This window comes from Monomorium pharaonis, chromosome 2 (genome assembly GCF_013373865.1).
Source record: "Monomorium pharaonis isolate MP-MQ-018 chromosome 2, ASM1337386v2, whole genome shotgun sequence".
In the NCBI taxonomy this organism is placed as follows: domain Eukaryota; kingdom Metazoa; phylum Arthropoda; class Insecta; order Hymenoptera; family Formicidae; genus Monomorium; species Monomorium pharaonis.
The window spans coordinates 6,008,059-6,031,121 of record NC_050468.1 but is presented as its reverse complement, the minus strand read 5'-3'; the positions used below and the strand labels follow the sequence as shown (position 1 = coordinate 6,031,121).

At 42.5% G+C, this 23,063-nt stretch overlaps 1 protein-coding gene across 3 annotated transcripts in view; it reads right to left on the bottom strand.

The window, feature by feature from the left end:
• LOC105838939 (glutamate receptor 1) overlaps window positions 1–23,063 on the bottom strand; it is a 225,470-nt gene that overhangs the window by 156,782 nt on the left and 45,625 nt on the right. The window lies entirely within an intron of this gene.

Sequence of the window (23,063 nt, the reverse complement as noted above, 5' to 3'; positions counted from 1 at the left end):
ATTCAATTGCAGCAGCGACTCGTATCGTTAAAGTAGAAAACTACCTAGGGCTTTTCTCTATTTACTTTATTTGCGCGGCGGACCCGACCCGACCTATGCGACGCCCACCGGCTACAAGTAATAAACGTGATTCCTAAAGGCCGAAATAAATATACCGTTGTATATCGAGGAATTGCGTACATATATATATATAGATGCCACGATATAAATATATAGATATGTACCCGCGGCAGTCAGCGAGTTTCGATTGCGACAGTTTGTTCGATAAAAGCCGTTATTGTCACCGACATCACTCCTCTATTACCACAGCTCACACGGAACACTCGAGTCTTCCTCGGTGGAAATTTATGGCCGAACTTTAAGCCCCTTCTCTAAGGACGATCAACCGCATCCAGTGTCAACGATGGATATAAGCGCGTTCGCCACCCTACCTTCCTACCATCCCCGCCCGTCAGGAATTTCAGATTTTTCTTGCGCGCTGCGCCCCGTTAAGAAAGCCAAGCCGACGTTTTATCGCGTTATACATCCCGGACGCTGGGACGCGGTGGGTCGGAACAATGTTTTATTACCCGCTTGCTACCCCTATGTTCACCCTTTCGCGCCGTTACGTCTTTCTTTTACTTAGAATTTTACGATTCGATTTTATGATCGTAACGCCGAGGTCTTTTGGGCCGTTGTACACCACGTCAAAACGACGTGTCGTATTCTGCGTAACTCTCTTTTTTTACCCGTAGCGCCAAGTTCTGACGAGGATTTATGTACGACACAATCGTAACGTGAGAGAAGGTCCAGCACACGTACCTAAGTACCTTTTGCAAAGAACTTTCTGACTCGTGTTTCATCGATGTAGACATAAAGTAGAAGAAAGTAAAGATATATATATATATATATATATATATATATATATATATATACGTAAAAAAAGAGGATAGAATAAATATTTGAAGAAGAAGACATTTCAACAAAAGACATTTCGGAGATTTAAAACTTGGTTTGTACAAGAACAACGATAATTTAACATTTCTTTCTTGCCCCACTGATGTCCGAATTAAAATTCAGAGATAAAAATGGAAATTATGGTCGTGTACCTATCGACAATTGTCGAAGATAAAAAGAGCCTTTACCAATGTTACTTAATCCTTTTTTTCCCTCTTAGTTTTTATGTCCTTCTCCTTTTTACATATTCCCCGCCACACGTATGAGAGTCGATGATTTCATCGACTGAGGAACAGTCTTCGAGGGAACGCCTGATGTACCGTCGTCGTGGCTGTCGTTTCACACCAAAGGTGATGGATATACATAGTTACGCGGGTACCTAATGGCTCTCCGGAGAGTTTTCAGTCTCTCATGTGCCTCCAGGCGGCGATCTTGCCGCTAAAGACCTCCTCGTAACGTACTTCGATCCGACGAGCTCTTCGGCCACGAGCGAGGTCGATTCCGCTGTGAACGAGATCGATCGTGAGCCATTCAGAACATCGGCGGATTAATTCGTTGCTACGATCTAATTTTCGCCGATGCGGAACGGAATCGGAGGGAAGACCAGTGTTGCGGTACTTCCCTTCCTCCCCCCCCCCCGCCCAGATACAAAGAAAACGAAAGCGAAACCCCTTTGACGAAATCACGTCAGCCGAGGGAGGGTATTTTCTTGGTGGTTCAAACTCCGCTCAAGTTCCACGCGAGAGGAAACTCTCGTTCGGAGGTTTCGATCGGATCGATGGTGCGCGGCCCGGTGTGCGACGTGATGCCGGTTATAGCAGTAATTCGAGGGTTTACAGCTCGTTGGAACGGCTCGTCGTGCTGACCTGATTTTTATTGAACGAAGTGAACAACTAATTGTGAGTAGCACCGACTACGTCGATTCGGGAGAAATTGGTACATTGTAACGCCGATAACAAATAGAAAAGGAATTGCCCGGCGACCTGGTTTTCGCGCGGCTTGTACTCGGGCTTCCCCCGAGAAGTAAGAAGTCTGACGTTTGACACATTGCGCCGGTAAAATAAAAGTATACTTCCTACTTACATCTTCCTTTAACGTACCATTGTTTGTATCGCCGAACTACGACGCCTGCCAACCCGATTGCAACGTCCGTCCGGTTAATGTGATTGTCATCTCTATTGTCTCTATGAAATGTCATCTTGTAAAAATTGCCACGGTGTCTTTTAATGGCGTCATAGATCTTGGGTATGACATTTGGAGAGAAGAAAACTGCGCCGGAAGGATCGATAGTACGTGTAACGAGCGCCGGTTCGACGAATAATCGGCTACCGGAAATCGGCTTAGGGTAATAGGTACTTTTCAACGACATTGTGAGGAACGATTCAGCGGAATCGGTCGTTGAAGAAAAGGTAAAAACGATCATCACAGGCAGCGCTCATCAAATGTATTCAGCGTCATGGGGACTATCCCCCTCCTTAGGAACGAAGGGTCGCGACTTTTATCTGATCCACCATAAAGCTGCCATCGACGGCTATCCAAAGTTGAAACGCCGCCGTTTAAAAATTTCATCGTTTACACCATCGCGCCCCATCGTATCCGTTGCCCCTGCTTTACAATCGGTACCATTAAAGGATCGTATATCAAGTGGCTTATTCCCCTCATACGCATTTCGCGCGTGAAGCACCTAATATCGTCGATTCTTCCTAGGTGCTCCTAAATCATCGCGCGATTCACTGTACGGAGGATTTAAACTAACCCGCGAGAATAAATCTGTCTTCGCTATCAACAGATTTTTAGCTCGGAAGAATTACCCGTTCTAGTGAAATTCTTAATTCATTATTTCCTGTCGACGAGTGCGCGATAATTTTCGCAATTGTTTTAACTTCGATTAATCGTCGCGCGTTTCTCAAGGGAACGAAAGAAAATTAATCGACGATATGAGATTAAGGGAGGCGAAACGATTCCAGACAATTCAATAGAAATACAGATAATGTCGCGCAAGCGAAATATATCAGAAGGGAAAGCAATTCGAGACTCGCGACAAAAACTGCCATTAACATCCGCCTCGGGGGAGAATTGCTGTGTTTTGCAGCCCCGCGTATCGTCACTTTCCCGCATGCAGACGCTACCATTAAATGCTCATAAATCAAAGCACCTTAAGCCACCTTATTGCGTCACACTTTGTGCAGAAGGATCAGCGAATTCTATATCGACTTTTTCCGCACTTAATTTTTTCGTTTATTATCAAAAACTGTTTCGGCATACGTGTTGTACATTCCTGATAATCATTCTTATATCGCTTTGTAGCACATAAAAATTGTAAATATATCGGTGCAAATATTGTATAATAGAACGACTTTTTATTGTGTAATATACGGACTTTTTATTAAAAAAAGTCATTATTACGGCGCTACTATGGAGACATTATAATTCACCGAGTCAACTTTACCCCAAAGACAACCGTAATATGCAGCCTTTAAAAGTATGACTCGCGTCCGTGCCAGACAAAAAAAGACTGAATTCTCGTTCCATAATATTTTATATTGCATTATACTTTCACTCTGATGATAATAATAATAATAATAATTATTATTATTATTATTATCATGTATAATAGTAATTTTAATAATAACATATACGTTAATTTGTCTTGCAATTTTAAGCATCATGCATGTATATATATGCATATGTATATGTGTGTAGCAAGTCTGTTGTATAAAATAAATATTTGTGTTGTACTTTAAAACTTGTTATTACTTGTTATTTTCCTCACTAAACTAAAATTGTTTCTGCTGAGTATAATCGTAATGTCCTATTCAAGTTTGACAAGGAAGACGTTTAACGACGTCTATATAGAGACTATCAAGTGGTCGACTGCACTACAGAGATTACAAGTGTACAGTGCCGTATTCGTACGCTATGAACAGTAGAAGTCCCTCTGCCTGAGTACCCGACGTACCTACTGGTACCGTAATCTGACGAGACACCGACCGCGAAGTAAGAGAACCGTTGGTCCATTTCGAACGTACATTGCGTCTCGGAGTCGTAATTTGCAAGTCCGGACGCGGTTCTAACTGGGCCAAAACTCCATCCCGCCAAGTTTAAGCGAGCTTACGCTTTAAAGCTTATGTTTGTTTAAGGAGTTGGCGTGTTGCCGTCGTCGAATACGCAGCTACGTATCTACGTCTCCATGGCGGTGGTGTAAGTTAGCGCGCTCAAGATCAACACCTACCAAAAATACCTTAATTACGAATCAAACTTCAATCTCGCTTAGTTGCAAATTCGAGTTGGAAATTACTATTCCGAGCTATGTTTCAAAAAGTTCCTTCAAAGATCTATATATTTCTATTTCTATTTACAAAATAATTTAAATATTTAATACTTACTTTATCCAAAGTAATTGACAAAAGCAACATTAAGGATAAATAAATAAATATATATATATATATATATATATATATATATATATATATACACAGAAAATAAAGGTAATATAGCCAATAACATATGTAGTTACGGGCTGCCAATTACATATAATACTCAATAATATTTGCTGTTAATGCAAGTACAATGTATACAATGATACTGCAATAGCATATATTATTGTACGGAGTATATCTGTAGTTAGCAGTTTGCAACTACATACATATCTTATTGAATATATTACATTTTTTTTCAACATATATATATACATATATACAATCATATATATACATATATATATATATACATATATATATCATTATCACTTTCTGTAAAGATTAAAGTAATCTATTTCCAACATTACGAATTTCATCAAACAATTTTTTTGTACGTAAATCCAAGTTAATAGCAATGTTAGAAGTTGTGTGTGTGTGTATGTGTGTGTGTGTGTGCGGGTGTGTACACACACACGCAGTAATCCAGCTTTACTTTGACGATATTTTCCGAGTGAGCAAAATAAAATAGTTTTAGCAGTAAACTGAAAACTGCGACGCAACGTGATATAGAAAAATCGGGGAGAACCAGTGTTGACGTTAGTCCTTATGAAAATCAACGATCTGTGTTTGCCTGCCTAGCCACGGTATATCCGCGGATTACGAGTATATGTGAACTTAAACGGCCATGCAAGAGTATTGTTATGCCATGCCAGCATTTCGCGTCAGAAAGTCATCGCAAAGCCACCAAGAGAGAAAAAAAGGGAAAAGAAATAAACGTCGTCTTATTTCGTTTGGCCTCGCTCCCAACCCGCTCTCGTCCAGTTACGTCACGATGGGGTTTCCAGTTGAGATATCATCGCGAAAATAATATATCACGTGTACCAAAGAAACGTATCGAGTGTGCATGTACAAAGAACGTCAAAATTTTCCGTATTGTGACATATATTCGATTCCACTAGCAGTCAAGAAAGCAAATTATATTTTCTTTTCTATTTTAATAAGCGCAATAAATTAGAAAGATCAAGTTTTCGTACCCATCACGTAAAACTATTTTATTTCTTTTAAATAATATATATTTAATTAATATAGGAAATATTATATTTAAAGGACTTCTAAAAGACCCACACGAGCTAGCTAACTAAACTTTTTGTTGTACACTTTACTAAATATGGAAACGCTATATATAATATATTGACACTTTGGCAATTAAACAGAAGCTGAATTGTAACATATAATATATCAATATTTAATATATAAATAAATAAAAGTTATAAACAAACCCGTGTAGAACAACATAAATATAGATGTTCTTTCGCTTTGTAAGCAGGGATGGACTTCGCCTCGCTTAGTTTAAAACTCATATGAAACAAATGCGAACGTCATTTCGTCTTTCCCTAAACAGGCAGAGGTATAGAATGGACTTTATTTCGCATGGAAAGTCGAAATTCATGTGGGCACACGTAATGGGTGCGCGGGTGTCGCTCCTCTCCCTGCGTCCTCGCTAAAAAAAAAAATATAATATATCCTAACTTCACCTAACAGTGTGGAAACAAAACAACTTAGTTTCTTAATTGTTCTATTCCATATAGATTTTTTATTTTTCACGCAATGCGAGATCCATCTATATATTGTGTAAGGTACAAGTTAAAAATTGCGCCACCAGAGTAGTAAAGGTGTGATACTATGCCGAAAATATTTGTCTGTTCCCGAGGTGGAAGCATCGTAAGCGAGCAGACTAAGATTGACAAGGTCGGCTCGACAAAATTTAATAAAGTGCTATGAAGTAAGAATGCTTTATCTATTTCTATTATACCCTCTCAGCTCTTTACAGTTGTAATACACTAAAAATAGTGGACGCTAAAAAATTAACAAGATTCGTATGCAAGATAGAACGTACATCATGAATTACATGTAAAAGCATTATTATAATGTTATGATAGGCGGTGGAGCAAAACTATTCCTCTTTCCATCTACACCTGTATCGTGTATCAGGTCATTTGGATTATCTCGTGATTTTTAATCTCTAAAACTCAGCTTCTATTCAATTGCCACTAATTAGAACCAATATTTTATATTTACCATTCTCATACTTAATAAAGTAGAAGTAAAATACTAGAAAGAATTCAGTTTATACTGGCTTACACGGATCTTTCAAAACTACAGCCTATTTAAAAAAAATAATTTATCTGAAATATTTTATATAAAGAAAATGTCAATGTAATAAATTATATTAATTATTAATATTATAACTTTTTTTTTTAATTATACCAAATAACGCAAAAAAATTCAAAAAAATATCTCATAAAATTTTCAAATCTATCTTTCTGTTTATTTGTAAATGTAATGTAAGCCTTTTTAATCTTATTTAAACAATTTAACATGATATAAATTTAGACTACTTCCAAAGAATTTGCATTTTTGACGATGATTGTATACGATATAAGAATAATATTTTCTGACATGCAAGCTGAAATTCTTTTTAGTTTCACATGACGAGCGATGCAAGGATCATTCTCTCTGAAATTTAGCAAACTGATATTCTTTTTTGGTTTCAATGCGCAAAACGTCCACGGCTCCCTCGTCCGATACTCGTGTCAGACCTTACGGAGAAACCGCCGCGCGCGCCGGGAAGAAGGAAGGCAAAAGAACGCCGTGTTACTTCAGTCGAGGAGGAAGGGGGCTCTGGCTCCCGACACGCTGATTCGACCCAGCGCAGCGTGGCACGTCACGATGGGATTTCCGGCCGAGATATTCCCGTGGAAATAAAATAACACCGGCGCTCCGGCCGTATATTCATAACTGTCGACAGCCCCCGACCTTGCGCAAACGTTTGCGGCTCGAGTCGCGGAATTAAAATATCGCAAGGAATTTTTAATCTTTTATCTGTATAAGAGAGCGTGTGTACACGTACACCTTAGATTGAGAAATCTGCACTGATAAGTTAATTTATAGTCTGGTGGCTTTAGGTTAATTTACAGACGGAGGCAATGAATCTAGGCTTGCGTTTCAGTTTATTGGTAATTTCAGAATGGCAGTTCAACTCCGCTCGGCTTAAGGGTTAAGGAAGGGTGGCTTTTCCCGTACGTATCGAGTAGTACGCTATGCGTTTGTCACGATATCGCATGTCGTGCTTTGGGATTTAATCCTGCCGAATGTACATGTGCGCTCGTACATGTACCGGAGTTACGATCTAAGTAAATCCGCGAAACGATATCTCTCGCAAAAGAGGAAACCCTTCTAGAGAGATCGAACAATACCTCGCGGTCGAATAAGCGCGGACGCAATGCTCTACGAAATAAGGAGGCGATTCTTTTGTGTATCGAAGATACCCGTTCTTTGAGCGACCGAACGTATCTCGGGTAACCTGAATAAATCACGGATTTCAGGAGCAATAAACCCGATCTTTTCACAGTCATCGATATCTAGATCGTTCTTGTTGATTCGTCGAAAGTCCTCTCTTTCTGTGGGTAGCGCTGATTATCATAGAAAGAGGAGCCGGCAAGATTTTAACATTTCTGCTATATGCCTGGCTTTCGAGATACGTAAATCCGAATAATGCACGCGAATTTCAACGAATAAACGTCGATCGAAGTCTTCCCCGTGACGGCGCAATAAAAGTCAGCGATTCGATAAATACGAAAACTTTTCGCCTCCTGCTGCACATCTCTACAAAAATATAAGTGGAACGTATTTATTTGCTAATATGGATAGAATTTAATGCAGCTGGCTGAAAAAGATGATGCGGATAACTGTCTACTTGCTATTGAGAAGGAAACGTCGAGCAAACGTTTCGCAGTTCGCACGAGCCAAACTATTATTATAAAATCTCTCTCTGCATCATCCGTCCATCTCCCACGCGTGAAGGATGATGCGCGTTTTGTATCCTACGTGAATTACATGGGCGCGCGCGAGGAAAACCGGATGGAGTTTCCGTTCGGCCAGGAGGAAAAGACCCTTCGACGCGATAGTGCTTTCAGGTAGGAACGCCTTTTCATTCCCGCAATTTACATCCATTTGTACCGAGAAGACGCGGCCGATACACATGGCTCACGCGAACAGCGGCTGAAAGCACTCGACTAGACCTATTTGGAGCATCCCGCGGATATATATATAGGTCGCGTTCGAACGCGCGTGGATACGCCGAATGAAAAGAACCGTTCCTTTGTCACATCGCAGACATATACACATAGCGGTGATAATACGGCGACTAAGATGAAGTAAGGGGACGGAGGACTCTGTTTGCCACTGTTGGATAATATTGTCGCGTTCTTTTACGAACCAATTTACAGGCTGCAGAAGGGGCAAATGAACTCAGCACTTTTGCTTGATTGCAACGAGTAAGCCGTCACTTTGGCGCCATCAATTTTGCAAGTGACATAAACGTTTTATTTTCTTTCAGTATGCAGATGCGCGCGAACATTAAATCTATTCAAGAAAACACTTGCATAAAATCTGAAAAGCGGATTAGTGAAAATTAAAATTTAAAATATGCACGGCAAAAGCGTGCGTACTTGTGAAGAACGGTCCGAGTGATTAACGATAAAGAAAACAAAACGATACGAATCTTAATAAATGCAGAACGTCATCATTACCTGACGGATCGCTGGGACGCCGAGTGGTAAGAAACAATTTCCTTTGTTGGAACGAATGTTACGAGACTACGTCTGATAAGAAGATATGAGGAGCGAACGAGAGAAGGGAATGAAGAAAACAAGGAGGAAGATAAAAAGTTTCTCTATCATAAGATAACGTTGTCGAGCTCCAACGTCATCTTTTATGTCCCAATTTACGCCTCGAGGAGAAGGGAAGGGTGGCAGAGGAGAGGGAGGAGTATCGTCTCGTCGTGTTTCGAAGGGGGGTTGAGGCTGCTTAGATATAAGATGAAAGGGGTTCGTGTAGAAAGAGGGTGCTCCAAGGCAAAAGTAGAGGAGGTATCTTGCTCCCGGCATCCCTTACCTATGAAGTTTGATTATGTTTTTAGGACGTAGCGAAGAAGCGGATCAAATTTCGCAGCCACTCAACCCGGCCTCGGTGTCCGAGCACGATCTTTTTCCGTATACGAAGTATATAACCCAATCCCTTCTTATATAGCTTCGTTTTCCGGCGACTCCGATATTATCTCTGGTCAAACAAATCAAGTGCGGCCTATACTCCAGCGTTATATATCGCGTACCACGTTAGTAATTCAGGAGATTCACGAATGACAAGGCGCCGCCTCTTCCGTTCGTATAAAATTCATTCCATTTATTTATTCCGACGATAGACAAAATTGTTTTCGTCCTTAACGCGCACGATTTCAACATACATTGCGTTTGCGTCGGCGCAAATTTCTGCACGCATTTCATTTCGTTACAAAAGCTTCAAATTACAAAACAAACGGCGTTAACATCCGTCCGAATTAATGATCGTGGAAAACCGATGATGACAGGGGACGGGCGTATCAATGGAAAGCTCCCCTTGTCAGGCTGCTATGACGAGGTAGAGCTCGAAAACATTTTGTGCGATATACGCAGCGGCCGGCCAGGAGTCCGCTCCGCATTGTTGGCCCTGTCAACTGCACACACCTACGCACAGTCAGGGCGGACATACGTACGCGCCCGTGCACGAGCAAACTATCCCGCCTGACCCCAACTGGATTAGGCTCGGACGTGCACACACATACGTGTACACCATAGTCACACGCAGGGGATAGTCCTATATAACCGATTGATCGCCGATAAAATTTTCCCTCCTGCCGTCATCCTTGCCCTCTTCCAATCGGTCGACGTCCAAACCCCTCAGGTTCCTGGGGCTACCAGTAATTTCTCTCGTCGCGACTTCTTTCTCTCTTTCATCCCTTTCATCCACGCGCGTGAGATGTACCGGCGATACCAGATTAATCCCTCAGTGATCACGACGTGGTGTGCCAAGAAGTCTTAGTCTTAGTGTTACGTATGGCAAGACTGACGAGGCTCTTGTTAATCTTGTTTCGTGACCGCGAAGCATGAAGTAATTTTGACGCGATACCTCGCAGATAATTCCGTCGCCCTGGGAACGCGTGAAATAAAATGTATCATACGGTACGTGTACCGCGAAATGAAAATTCCAACATTTGATTTCTCCCGAAAATGACCCTGTAATCGCGATATGATTGATATCGCTATACGCGAAAACTGACATAACTTGATAACGTTTTAAATGTCGCCGAATGCCGGATAATATGTAGCAGTACGGTGTGTGAATTGTATTTTATCTGAAATCAACAGATATCACGGTGGCATACCATTCCCAAAAATTTATCCTATTCATATGCAACAAAAGTTCCTATGGGAACCGAATCATCGCGCGCATTTAAATTTAAATGGTATGCGAATTAGGCAGCGAGTGCATCGTGTTACCGGCACTGCGCACAGAGAGTACGGAAAACGTTTTACAGGAACACTAGAATTCCCTCCACGAAATAGATCTTTAATTGGATCCTAAGTCAGAGGGAGTATCGCCCTATTTAACGTAATGTGCGTCGAAGCGTGACCAACGACGATCGGTAGGTTCGTCCTCGAGGACGCTACTTCGCGTGCTGATCGCATTACCTCCGGCGTGGCTGTGCCTCGGGGGCACGTTTTCCGCATAGCCAATATCAAGCAGCCCCGATACGTGCGGGAGTACACAGCCCCTGGCAAATAATCGGAGAATACGCCGAGTGTTCTTGCACCACCGGCTAAAATGCCCACTGCGCATGCTAATGCGTTACATCGGGACGCGGATATCCTGTCGTTCGGCTATTTTGCACCGATTTTCGTTAAATTCAATTTTTCTCCGTTTCCGTATACCCGGACAGCGAGATAAGGAAAAGGTTTCTACGTGCCGCGGCGACGACGCGACAAATTACTAGCGCCTCGAGAACACGAAAGGAAAACTGTAGTTGAATTAACAGTAACGTGAGAGCAATTCAGATTTGGTATTAACAACTGGTAAATCGGCATCTACGCGCGCTAACAGATTTTGGGTATAATTAAACTGGCACTAGAATGATAATATCGATCTCATTATTTCGACATCAACGCTGCGTGCAACAGCGGAATGCATATAGCGCAGATATATGTAGAGGCGAAATATTACAGAAAATCCGTCATCAAATAGCATTTTCGACGAGATAATTGAGACTCACAGGGAACAAACGAATCTCATTAGCTAATTAACTCTGGATAACGCTCTTTAGATATTAATGATAAACGCCGTGAGCGACTTATCGTTCACTTAATTCTCGCGCCCAAGTTCTCGCTCGAATAAGCTCCCTCTCCGCAAGCTTTTTCACCTTAACGATGCGTGTTTCGTTTCGAACAACGGGCTATGCGCTATTCCACGACTGCTTGAGATAGCAGGTCTCAACGAAAGTCGAGCTAATTTTGAATAATGAGCGTATATTAAATTCGACCTGAATAACGCCAGAAGCGCAGCGTGGTGTTTGTGACGAGTTACCAGCTACTTTTCACCGAGATATATACTCGAGCTGTTGCAACCTTTAGAAAAGGGAGCTTTGCGTTGGGACGGATCCTTAACTGGCTTTAATCAAGTGAAAACTTCTCGGAATGCTGAACATGGCGTTCCACATCTTCCGACACTTTCGATCAGGTAGAATAAGAGCCATCACGACGCGCACGATGATTAAGTGCGATGCTAATTAACATATATTTAACTTCTAATTGATTGAATCGCGAACATAAATTGTGGTGTCAAGGGAAAAACCAACCGTTCTTCTATAGTTCTCACATAATTCATGTGATTCTGTTATAGCGACATTATATAAATTATTAAAATGTCGAATGTAAAGAATGTTATTAAAATGCGCGATACATTATTAAATATTGCTTTTACAGTATTTCTGCCACAAACGACATAGACAAATCTTGCCAAAATATTTTCCCCGGGAAGTCTACATACTTTTTTGGTGAAAACATTATCGGAGCGATTCGACGGAGCGCAAACTCTTGAAAATGATAAGTGACGCCCTGGCTTTTCGTGAAAGAGACGGAGAGTTGAGTGCCTCCTTCGGACTGAGCCAACCAGTAAACAACGATTTGTCATCGAGACTAATAACGGCGTTCTGCTCGGAGCAATATCATACACTGTGCACCTACTTCCGTTACCGCTTTATTTGTCTCGATTCCCCTCGGTACATCGACCGACGGAAATTTCCGCGCAAGGCAATATGAGCCATTGGGACAAAACGACTCGTGCGGATTGATGCCCGGCTATTAAAAATTCCGTACGCGCGGTATGCCGAAAAATAAATGGCGAGGAACGTGGGCGGAGCTTTCGGTCATGCTTTATTAACGACAATGTCGCAATACATTTATCCTATTTGCGGAAGTAGGACGAATATCGCATCACTGTCGAGACATTAAATCGCTCGTTTGTTTTACCACATTGCACGTCCTCGCATTGTTTGTCAAGCATACACACAATATGTCAAGCATTTTGAACTTCTGAAATCATTTCATTCGATCCAACTGGTCGACATTTCAGTCCCAATCTAGTCGTCCAATATCCAAAAAATGTTTCATAATATAACTTTGAACCGAGAGAGAGAGAGGGAATGTGTGTGCATTCGGCTTTGCGCTTTCCACGATACAACGCAGAGTGTACGCGAACATCGATTTGCTGGGTCTTTTTATATTCCTCGGTGTGCGTATCGGAACAATGACATCATGGAGCGATGCGTAAGCTTAATATAGCAGCTCTGTGAAATTTCCATAATCATGGCTCCGTGTCATAATTCCATTGTACATGAACGCGGTGCAGAAAAGAGAGACGAAGAGAAAGAAAAAGAGATATTGCGGCCGCATAACCTTATAAACAAGTATAAATATATGTAACACAGCTTTTGTAAAATGAACATATTTGTGTAAATTTTATGTACATTATTAGGTGTAAAACAATATAATATAATATTTTTAGAAATGCGTTTTAAAATTATTTTTAATTTTAAATTAATTTGACGCGTTATAATTATACTTTGCGCAATTTTGTACCTATTCATAATTTACTTTAGTGACATTTTCCGCATATATATAACAATATATTTAATATTATAGCCATATATAATACAATCCCGCGTTTAATATAAATATCGAAAATTATCGGCTAATTATATTCGGTAAATGCATCGTTAAAAAGCTAAAGCAAAGAATGGGTAATGCTTCCGCGTGATATCTGTTGTTCATCTGTTTTACGTCGGAAATGTATCTCGTTTCTCCATTTAAGGATTAATTACAGCCAGCAGCGCGTGTTACGTCACGCGCGCCTTCCACTGTTCACCAGTGAAATGCATTCGAAGCCGCGAGATATCTTGCGCATGCAATCCCGAGAGCTCGCATCGGGAAGAATCGCAACGGCGCGGCGCGTCCGTTCGTGCACTAAAGGGGTGAGAGATAGTACATGTGGGGCGGGAGAGTGGCAAAAAAGAGTTCAATTTACGACGTCAAAGTGGCGCAGGGAAGGACGATATGGCCGAATCGGTAGAATCCGGTGCGCTGTAACGTACGAACGAACGTAGACGAGATGGTCGGATAAAAAGCGATCCATGAGAAAGAGAGTGAGACAGGAGGTGAGGCAAGACAGTAGTCAAGCCGGCGTATACACGTACACGCGGATCGCAGCTTAACGGGAGGCACGTTCAGGACGTGAGAGACGTGAGGGTGGTCGTTCGGCTAGGGGCGGCATTAGCGGCAGTAAGCGGCAAAAGCGGGGGGAGACTCTCGATCGAGTCTCATACACACACACACACACACACACACACACATCTGTATATCCACGCGTACACCTACACATACCCACACCGATCTAACGCCGTCAGGTCAGGCACCTTTATGCTCACACAATACACACGCGTGTATGCGCCGAGGCAATTGGGTAATGGGCGATTTAACACCGACCATCAGATAGCGCGATGGGACAAGGAGGTGTGCGCTTCTACGATTTCCGTGGCTACGCGGTAAGAACGAACGCGCGCGGAGGCGGATAATGCCGTCGCGACGGGGGTAAAAGGAGGGTCCCGACGGTAAACGGGAGAATTACCAAGACCGTGGAAAAACCCTTCTGATTGCCGCAGCCCGCGGGCGCCTCTTGTTCGTTCGACACGCTACCCTGCCCTCGCAAAAGGAGCCAGGAGAAAGGAAAAAGCACGGACCTTCAAAGTCAAACGGAAAAAAAATTACAACTATAGTAAACGTCATTGAAGTCCTGTTGAGGTGCCAATCCCGCTATTAACATTTAGTTCGTATTTGGAACACGCGGTAACTTTTGTTTTCTTTCTCTTTCGTGCTGCTCCTTTCCTCTCTGGAATTCGACGAAATTTTCGACTCGCAACAACAAAAGGGAAATCGAGAAGAAAGCTTTAGAACGCAGGATGCTTCCAAGCGCATAATGTCGTCCCTCTTTAACATTGAACCAAGGTTAAATGAATGATTTCGAACTCTCCGTAATTCATTAATTATAGACGCTACTATAGTTAGCGCGTCGAAAGGGTTCCCATAAATTTATAACGAATCAAAGAGCAATCTTCTATATTCACACGGAGAGTTTCTAAGCGGATTTAAACAAAACGGGAAAAGGGCTCGCCGCAATGCGTATACCTCGCATGATAAAAATTCTAACAGTATTTTAAGCTTGTTATATTCGCATGAAAATTTTAAGCTCTGGATCCAATCTGTGCGGAATTATACAAACTTTTCACGCCTTGTATTTAGTTTGCGCACGTTGCGTTAACGTTGAAAAATATCGAGTTCATCACGCATCTGATTATGTACTGCAACGATTACCGTGCGTGCAACAATTTGCCGCACGTGCTATTCAGCTCATTCGAAAACCTCCCCTTTCAAGCGGCAGCTACGGGTGAGATTAAACACAAAAACAATTCGCGTTGCACAGAGATGTGTTCCACGTTCGATCATTAATTCCCTATGCGGAACCCCCGATTCCATGAGAGAACCGCGCGATTCGACGAGCGATATCCGGTCACAATTATTAAAATTATTGCGTTTAAAGCAAGCAAATAATGAGCCCGAAATCAATGTGTTCCCCTTTGTCGATTAACAAGTTCGTGTTTAATGTAAGATCCGCGTCGTTCCGCCGAAAATGTTAACGCCGATGCAAACGACATTGACGCCTGCCGAGATCGATCTTTTTTTCCCTTTCCCCTCCTTCCCCCCGTGCGTTGCAACAGACGCGAAAATAACCGTCCGATGCTGGGCGCGGAATGATAAATGTGTCTTAACTTGACCACCTGGTCGACGTCGTTCGTTCCTGCCCATACGCGTACGCGCTACATGTACATGCTACATCCGCGCCGGACTGCACCGGCAATACGGCGGCATTATTTTGCATCGATTTACATAACGGATAAAACGCGACCATGGTCGCGCGGTGTTGGTAGCCTTCCCGTTGTTGAAATAGTTGGATTATATTTTCGGGACCGCGTGCGCGCACTCCCTTCTATTCACATTCAAATATTTTCGCCGATTTTATTTTGTCGGGTGGCACGTTGTCAACCAACATCAGATGCGTGTATACGATACGGCGCAGATGTGTTATAACTTATTAAAAATGGCGCCTCAATTGCATAGATACCTAAAATGGAATTATCTAAAAATTCACTCCAACATGTCCCTCCGTTCTGTATTTTCTTAAAACCGTAACAAGCGGGAAAGAGATTTGATCTTGCTATGTCATTTATTATTTAATTGAATAGAAAATGAAGTAATTAGCAGCTTTAATTAACTAATTTGCGGAATTATTCACTTAATATTTTCCGCTGGTAAAATAACCGTAGTGATAATCCTCGCATTGTTGAAATAATTTCTGAATATTTTCGGAATGTGTCTACCGCACTCGTATTCAAATATTTCGTCGATTTCATTTCGGCTAATATGCACCTTTTGTTGATCAACGCGAGCTGTTGTGTTTCAAAGGAAAAAACCGCAGCATATTGAATTCAGACAGAACAAGCAGCTGCGAAAATTCAAAAATATAAGACTAGTCGCGTAAGTTTACTTTGCAGCGATACTACGTCATCTTGCTTTCCTTTTAAAAATATTTATCGTTACGATAAATGAAAACGTGCAATGGCCACTAGTGACATTAATTAATTGATTTTCAGAGTTATTCAATTATTCAGAGCTCCCAAACATGTTCGTGTGCACACAGCTTTCGGAAGTAATCGACTGATAAACCTCATTATTAGCGTACTGCTATGCTATTGGGCAAATTAATTCATTGACTGTTAATAATATTGATTCTACTCTATCAAACAATACCACACGTATCGACAGATATGATAATTAATAGTTGCTACTTACAGACCGTCATAATCCCGCGAATTTAATGAATTTTTAACATTGTACGACTGTTACATGCGGAACCGCGTTGTAAATGTAACGATAATCCTATTTTCCGATCGGGATAGCGCAAACCGGATGTAAATGGTAGTTCTAGGACGTACCAGTCGTATTCCTCCACAGCTACAATGCACTTTGACTATTCAAACAAGCATCGGACATAAAATTTTGGTTGCGCGAAAAGGATTTTCATTGCGTCGTGCCGTGCCTTCAGCACCAGTTACCGGTCGAATAGAACGACGACGATAAGCCCGGATTAATTGTGTTCAAATATTAACGATACAGTGGCGGTATAAGAGGCGAGAGGAAAGACCAGAGAAGACAGCAAAGGGTAAAAGGAGAAAGAGAGGGTGCTACGTGGGCTGTGGCTGACCCGAATCCTTGCATGCGAGCTTACGTCACAGGCTGAAAAGTTGCTGGCGCAGGAAAAGCTTCGCTGGCTGATTCGAAGAAATGCGAGAAAATGCCCGTGGAAATTCAGAAAATCATGCCACCCCCAACCATCCCTACTGCCGCGCGATACGGCGTCAACGACTGGGGGGGGGGGGAGGGGGAGGGGGAGGGGGAGGCAGATCGATTGCGAACGGCGTAGGTACCTGCGTGTACCCGCGTCTATACCGTTATTACACGCGCCACATGCATTTTCTCGACTTCCCGTTTCCGTCGGCTGTGTGTGCACGCATCCCCCGCGAGAAAACGTAATTTCCTCCCGATACAATGCGCCGGCCGGAACGGATCCCGTTTCATCCGTTCGTGGCACACGACTCGCGCGTGGACTCGCGCGTTTCCAACGTTAAGATGAGAGCGCTCGATAGATTTTTATCTTCTCTGACATTTTCTTTGGCACGTCAGTTCCGGGTCTGTCTCGGTGCTTGGCACGCGTGTCAGGGTGAATTCCCCGTCCATGCGACGTATTGATTGCTCGCATTACACGATACCCCATTGTATAGGCGGTTACACAGTGAACGCGAGAATAATCGACAAAAGCACTCGATAAAACAAAAATTTCCTGCGCGCTGTTTATCGTATGGATATTATGGCGTTGATGTATGCGTCCATAATAATAAGTTGCGTACTCTCGGTCGCGATGCGGCGTCAATAAATTACACGCCAATGAGAGGGCGCGTTTGTTATCGACGTTTAGAAAAATCATCGGCGCTCGAAAGGCACTCCAGCGAATTCCAATACCGACGACGCGACGCTCTGATAGACGAGACGCCTGCCTTCCCATCACGACGGGTTATTGGCAGTACAGATATACGCCTGTTTTACGAGATAGGCGGTGCAACGGACGAGTTTATTGCCTTAATATTAGATACAATGTTATCGTCGCGCGCGAGCTTTATATCTCCCGTCACACTGAGATTGCCGTTTACCATAGACGCTCAGGGGTCAATAGCTAGATATCTTGACGAGCACCCCGTTTATCGTCAAACGTCGTTTAACGTTTCCGTGAATCAAAATGCAAATGAGGCTTTCACAATCACGGACATCGAATGTGAAGGTGCGCGGGGGAGGCTTTTGGGGATTCTCACGTTTCCAATCCAAATCACGCAGTTATAACAGTCGAGGGTATTTCAGAAAATTCTGAACCTTACATGTGTCTGCGATGTGAAATGCCGAACAGACAAATACTATAGCACATAAATGTAGCGATGAAAAGGTGAAATTATTAAATTCTTTTAGAATGATAAAAGCGAGTTTAAAATATTATCAATAATTAATGAAACAATTATTTTTGTTTCTTCACATCTAACAACTTCGTTGTTTGCAAATTTTTTCTAAAATCTCTTTCAATTATGATATGTAGGTTACACAAAACACAAACTGAGAACTTTCCGAAGCATATGGTTACGGAAAAGGAAAAGAAGTGAGGATGGATACGCGAACAGTCAGTAAGTAACACGGTTGATTTCGTTGCAACGTTAGCCACACGCTGGAAACTCTTCTCGCAGAAAACGATACATCGGAAAATCAGGGTGAGAGGAAGGACAAATAAAAAGGAACGAAGAAGTAGAAAAGATGTTGTTGCGATTTCTATGAATTCACATGTATCTATACCTTTTCTTTCGAGCTGCCACTTGACAGCAGAAATGTCTAAGCCAAAATTGTTACACAATATATGTTCTTTTCTTTCTTAAGAAGAGAAAACAAAACAAAAGTACCGAAAACAATTGATCTCAGCACAGATAGAAGTTTTTAATTGTTTACCATGTAACGAGTTGACCGATTGTCTATTACAAATGTCAATTTTTGTATAAAGTTAAGATTAAGTATTTAAAAATTGAAATTTTGTTTAATAACACTTGGAAATATATATTGTACGTTTGATGGAAAATTAAAAATTTTAATAAGATAAATTATTGCGTTGAGAGAATTAATTAAACCGAAAGCGTCGGTAAGGACTTTTCTAATATCCTTGACTTAAAAGAAACGTCGGAAGGTAGCGGCTTTTTATATCCTTGAGGGCTGCATAACTCCAGCGTGAAGCAGCATTCGCGTCTCGCGTTCCTCTTTAATCGTATAATATTTGTATTAAATATGTTCCCAGGACTATAGCGCCAAATCCGATGTGGCTAAAACATTCCTTTGCCTTGCGAATACCCGGCTGACCCGGGATCCAAAGGCGTGTCCACGTCGACAAGGCATGGAGGGATAATTGTGTGTCGCGCGTTGCATCGTGCGGACCTGGAGACGGCGTACGGAGCGAAAGGACAACCGTGCAGAATTCGCGGTAACTGTTTCCCGCATTCCTCGCGTGCGCTAAGTGATGCGGCGGAAGCACACACAATGCAACCGCGGGCGGATAATTTTCACGCAAATGCGGATAACGGGCTCGAAGCCAAGCCGAAGAACGAGAGCGGACCGCGTCCGGATCCCGTAATAGTTTAGCTTAAGCAGTTTTTGCCCCATCTCCGCGAGTTATGCCGTTAAACGGGGAACATTATCCCCACCTCCGGAGCGGACGCACACTCGCTTCGATGACGTCTGTCGCATCGACGTTTCCGCGCCGTTCGAAGCGCAGTATCGTTACCGGATATTAGCCAGAGGGATGGATAGGACGCGACGGCTGCACTGAATTCGCAGTAACTATTTTCCACGTCCGCATACCAACCAAAAGCGTCTGGCGGCGCGCCGAAGGAACGCGCGACGCGGCGTTGCATATACGCGGCATACGGTGCCGCGCATATGCGCGTACATCTCCACATTACGCGCTCGCCGAAGGAACGAGAAACACGAGTCATACGTACGCATAAGTCACGCTTAAATATTCCGAGCACGTAGCCCGTGAAAAAGCGCGCAAGGAAGGTAGTCGGAGATTTTAAAATTTACGAAAAATGCTCCTTTGCCCTGGCTTTCCTCCATTTTTCGACAGACGCGACAAAAAAAAAAATGAAGATGCTCAATACGCAGAGCGCGACATCAACGCGAATACCGGGAGGAACTTGGAGCCCCAAAGATCCAGTAAAAAAAAAAAAGAAACTAATATCCAAGATTCGTTTGGATAGCGTCCCACGCATCTGCCGTGACTTGTCGAACTCGTGGTCCCATCGGTGGTGCATCGGTGCGCGCCCACTACGTGCAGATTGCAGATCTGCTTCGTGTAAGTCGACGCGACGGGGGGGGCCCCCTCGTAAAAGCGCGGGCGAGAAATCGCAAGGCGGATGAGAATTGCCAAAATTTTCGTCACGTAAACCACAGAAAGGCTTCGTATAGGTGCGACACGACGTCGAGTCTCGATTTCTATGAAAGAAAAATTCCGTATTTCGCACGTTCGATCCGATCGGCGACGGTTTTACAAGGGGAACCGCCCCCTGACCGGAATGTTACGTACCGCCATGGTTACGGAGTTGTAATACTCGTGACCGCGCCGAATTCAACCGTAACCACTTACCACGTCTACGTAGCATTTCAAGCATGCCGTATATCGAGGGCACGATCCGACTACGTATAATGCATGCGGTGCATACAGAGCGCAGAGGCGGATACGTATACGCGCGGCATTCGCGTATGCATCGCGCGCATGCATTTAAATGCACAGAAGACAGTAAACGAGAAATGGTCAACTATTCCATACAAGCGACTGTAACCGCGCAAACGGCGCGGAGGCGGCGGAGGCGGCGGCGGCACTACGCCGAGTTTTACTGGCAACGATTTGATAGCACTAATTTCATAAGGACGTAAAACAAGGGGCACACCGTCGTCTCGAGGAGCGCAAATGTTTGCGGAGCGGAAAACGCGCGACATCCGCTGGCAAATGTTTCTGCCTTCTTGCACGTGCTGCCGCTCGAAGTTTCTAACGGCGCGGCGCGGTACGCCGCTCGCAGGGGATACGAAGCGTATTATCCTCGAAGTAATGCTATTTTATAACTACACTCGTTAGGTAGACATTTAGGAGAAGTGGAACCAAGATGGAAAAAGATACAGTCGCGAAAAGTACGCTTGATAAGAGAAGCAAATGCAATGCAGTAATGGACTTTTTGTGTATAAATTTTGATACAATTACGAAATAGAATTATAATGCTTTGTATCTAAAATTATATATAATGAGAATAATTTGAATTTGACCATTTAAGTGAATCACACACAAATAAATGGAGAAATGTCAAATACAATGAGGCTGGAAATTATGCGAAGTATATTTATTCTTTTTAATAAATAAATACACGAATTGTTCACGTTTCACAGAAAGCTTTTATACAACTATAAAATACGTTTTTGTAAAACGTACAAAAAGTTAACTTCAACTAATTGAATAACGAGCTTCGCAAAAAAATGCAATAATCCCAGAAATCGTATTCTTCTCCCCGAGGCGTTGTTACAACACAGATACTTGAGAAATATGCATTTATTGAAGCGCAAGTGATACGTATCTCTTCAATGATATTTATGTCTGATTAATCCAGCTCGCAAATGTATCAGGCAATTAAGTCCATTATAGCAGAGCAGCTACATCGGGTCTTGATCGAAAACACGCTCCGTAATTGTCCCGGATAGCGATATATTACCGATTCACCGATGAACAGACTCTTATCGTCAATGAAATTTAACTGATCGTTCAAAAAATCGTCTGTAGCTTCAACTCTTATAAATGCAATTCTGATTTATTATTTACTTTGCCGTACACATAGAAATTCACATAGAATCAATCCGATCGAACATCGAAACAATCCGAAATAAATAAAACACTAAGAACATTACTAATAAATATTAATTAATCCACTTATTTATCTGTATAAAGTAACAATGATTAATATTTCTAATCTAATAGTACAACCATAATGTTAACAGATACAATTGTTTTACTTGCTTGTAAATTAAAATTTTTATTTATATGCTTCCGTCTTTCAATTTTATAATGTTCCTTTTCTGTTACAAAACTTTAATCATTTTTATAAAACTGTAATTGAAAGTTATACCTGAAGTATATAATAAAGATAATATTTCTATTTAGTTGAAGCGCGAATTGAATAATAATATCTCTTAATGTCGATTACTGCTTGGTTATTTGTCATAGATATTTGCACGTATCAATACCAGCGCACGTATATTCATACGTGTGATCTTTCCATATAATATATATATGTATATATCCATCATTGATCGGGACAATTCTTCCCGACCGATTGGTCAGAATTTTCTCGCTAAAGTAGCTTCGTTGTGAAACATCTTCCGATGCGGACGGGCATCGGAAAGGCGTCGGGGGAAAATAGTCGCGATATGTTAAACATCCGCCGTGCCGCGAGGGCAATTTAACGTACGTGCGATACACACGCGTACACACACACACACACCTCGCCCGGTATGCACGCCCGGGATACACGAAGAGAGGTATACATTCCAGCGAAATCCACGTCATCGATATCGGCGGACAGAGTTTTACTACGGGCGGACGATACCGGCTGCCTCGTCTGCATAGATTACAGAATGCACCGATGCGCATTGCGAGAATCGGCGCCGATACCCCGAGTGCTAAAACGAATTGTATGTATGAGAAGCGGTACATACGCGCGCGCCGGTCGGGCGTGTCCCACGCATATGCGTACAATGCGCGCATGCACATAGATTTTTGTCAAGGATACAACATACACGTACGTTTATCGAGATCCGTCATCGACGATCGTTTTCGCCGTCAAGCGGCGGAATCTCGACGTCGAAATAATCGGGTCCGCCGCTTTTTCGATCTGCCCGAAATTGAGTCGATCGCGCGATGGTCGTCCGAAAAATGCATCTACACGGCTATCGAATTCCATCGAGTGGATTGGACGATCGACATCGGCCACTCACTCTCGTTTCGACGAACGGCTGGGAGCTTTCAGAAAAATGCGTGTCG